General features: G+C 51.4%; 1 long non-coding RNA gene across 1 annotated transcript; it reads right to left on the bottom strand.

The window, feature by feature from the left end:
• LOC128139745 (uncharacterized) lies at positions 1-2,083 on the bottom strand. The gene is made up of 2 exons (XR_008234500.1): positions 1,651-2,083; positions 1-865 (listed from the first exon to the last, which is right to left on the bottom strand). It is a non-coding gene; the product is annotated as an uncharacterized LOC128139745 (long non-coding RNA).
• Positions 2,084-2,380: the final 297 nt, after the last annotated feature.

The raw sequence follows: 2,380 nt of genomic DNA, 5'->3' as shown, positions 1-2,380 counted from the left end.
TTGTGATTAGATTCCAATGCCTTTATGAATAATTTGTTGCGCAATTATAAAGCAAATATTTAATTGAACTTTATGTAAAATTGCTTCTGCCTCTGAGCACTGAACCACTGGTTTGGGATAGGGCATCTTGTGACCACATCAGCCCCCAGGAGCCCCGCGAATAGGCTAGCAGCAAACTGTCAGACTCCTTTCCCAGCAGCCTGTGGCCTGGATGCAGACAGCTGGCCCTGGCCGCTCCCAGCTGACCCTGTGGAGGGGAGTGCTAGGGATGGCTCTGCCCTGGCCCCAGAGACTGCCACGGATGCACCAGCCGCAATATTGCAGTGCAGCTCCCTTCCCTTGGGAGCATGTCCTTGGGCACTAGCAGGAGAACATGTCTTCCTCAGCTGAGCAGCAGAACGAAACAGCTGGAGCACTCCCACAGTGTGACCAGTGCTACGTTGGAAGAGCCCAGCATGAAGTATGTCACTGTAGGAAACATCTTAGTGACAAGTTCTTGGCAGTCAGGTTTCAGCACAAGGATAAGGACAGATGCAAAGACACCGGCTTTCCTTCTTTCCAGTCCTTTTCCTTCCTGGACAAGACTGGAGTATGCAGATTGGAAAGCTGCACTGCAGCCAACTCTTTAAGGGAGGGAATGCCTTTGCTCACTGGCCATGTCTCAACAACACGGGACACCAGTCTGAATTGATAACAAGAGCTTTGGCACCAGGGTGCCCATCCTGGGAGAGGCTGCTCAGCACACACTAGGGCCGGCGGTCTGTGCAGAAATACTCTATGTACCATGACATCACCTGCAGGCTCAGCTGGAAGAGTTTGAATGTAGGGGGTCTGGACACACCTCAGATTGGCCATGGTATCGCCTCTGTAGGGAAAAACATCTGTATCAGCAAAACCAACAGAACTGGACGAAATCCTAATTTACCATGGTCTGTAAAAGAGGCTGAAGTGCCTATTTCCAGTGAGGCGAATTTGAAATTGAAAGAGGAAAACGAGTGCATTGAAGAGATCAGAAGCTCCTTTCCAAGCGCGTATCTGGTGCAGGTAATTGCTAACTGACCTGGAGGGGCTCTTGAAATCGACCTAATGCAGCAGATTCTGCTGCTCAGAGCGACTCTGGGGCTGGGGACAGGCATGCGCACACAGTACCCCCAGCTGAGAGGCTGGCATGACAGGACAGTTCTGCTGGGCAGTCAGGGGGCTAGCAAGGGAAAATGCAAGTCCTGAGGCCAGGGAGGTGTTGCGGAAGAAGGCAACAGTGGCCTGTGTGATGCTTACCCCCGAAAGTATCCTAAGCCTAGCCAGAGTATGTTCAGCTGGAAGAAAGGGCCTGGTTAGCTGCTGGAAGCTGGACGCTTGTCCTTGGATGGGGCAGGCCTGTTTGCAGTGACGGGGGAAGGAAGGCTTGGAGCCTAGCCTGGAGCGGCTGTGCTGACGCGCTGGGAAGGGGCGGATGGGCAGTCTGCTCAGATGAGCTCAGCAGCTGAGGTCAGTTTCTCCACGCAGACCATAGTAAAGAACAGCAGTTCCCTGTGGGAGCCTGGGGATATTCCCTTCCCCAGCAGCACTTTCTTGCCTCTCAGCTCAGCTTGGGCAGCCCCTTCGCTCAGCTCTTGCTTTTATGGCTACAGATGAAGCAGCGCAACTTACCCTCTGTCTCCCAGCCACGTGCTCCCTTCTGCCAGCTCACCCCAGGATCAGGTCCATTAGCTGTTGCCTCTGGCAGCTCCCCTTGCTTCCCAGTCCTTGTTGCTTTTCACTCACAGGTGTTAAAGGTTCCTTTCAAGATGCACCTTTCTGCTTCCTCTGCAATCCAGGCATTTCTTTAATAAATAGCACTTCTACTGGCTCTGTGATGTCTATTTGGCTTCGTGCTTTCATCTCCACTGCTGGTTGTGCCCAGCATGAAATGCTGCCACTCAGCAGCCTATAAAAATTAATGGTTGGGGCAGTTATTTAGAATCATAGAATCGTTTAGGTTGGAAAAGACCTTCAAGATCATCAAGTCCAACTGTAAATCTAACACCGCCAAGTCCACCACTAAACCATGTCCCTAAGTGCCACATCTACACGTCTTTTAAATACCTGCAGGGACGGTGACTCAACCACTTTCACACACACACACACACACACACACACACACTTCTGTGGCCCTGACACCAGCCAAGAGCAGAGAGAAACAGGGCTCAAAGCAATCGTAATCTTCCCAAAACAACGGTGGGAGAACTGTGGTACAGTGAAAGCTACAATCTGGCTGCAAAAAGCTGTGGAGAAGATGTAAGCTGGAAAACAGTTTATTTCTGGTATTAGGATGGTCTTTGGACTCACATCCCAGAAAGGCAGGGTGATCTGGCCACTTCTGGAGTACACTAGTGCCGAG

Source organism: Harpia harpyja, chromosome 1, assembly GCF_026419915.1.
Source record: "Harpia harpyja isolate bHarHar1 chromosome 1, bHarHar1 primary haplotype, whole genome shotgun sequence".
Lineage (NCBI taxonomy): Eukaryota > Metazoa > Chordata > Aves > Accipitriformes > Accipitridae > Harpia > Harpia harpyja.
The sequence above is the reverse complement of the archived record's forward strand: the minus strand, read 5'-3'. Positions and strand labels throughout refer to the sequence as shown.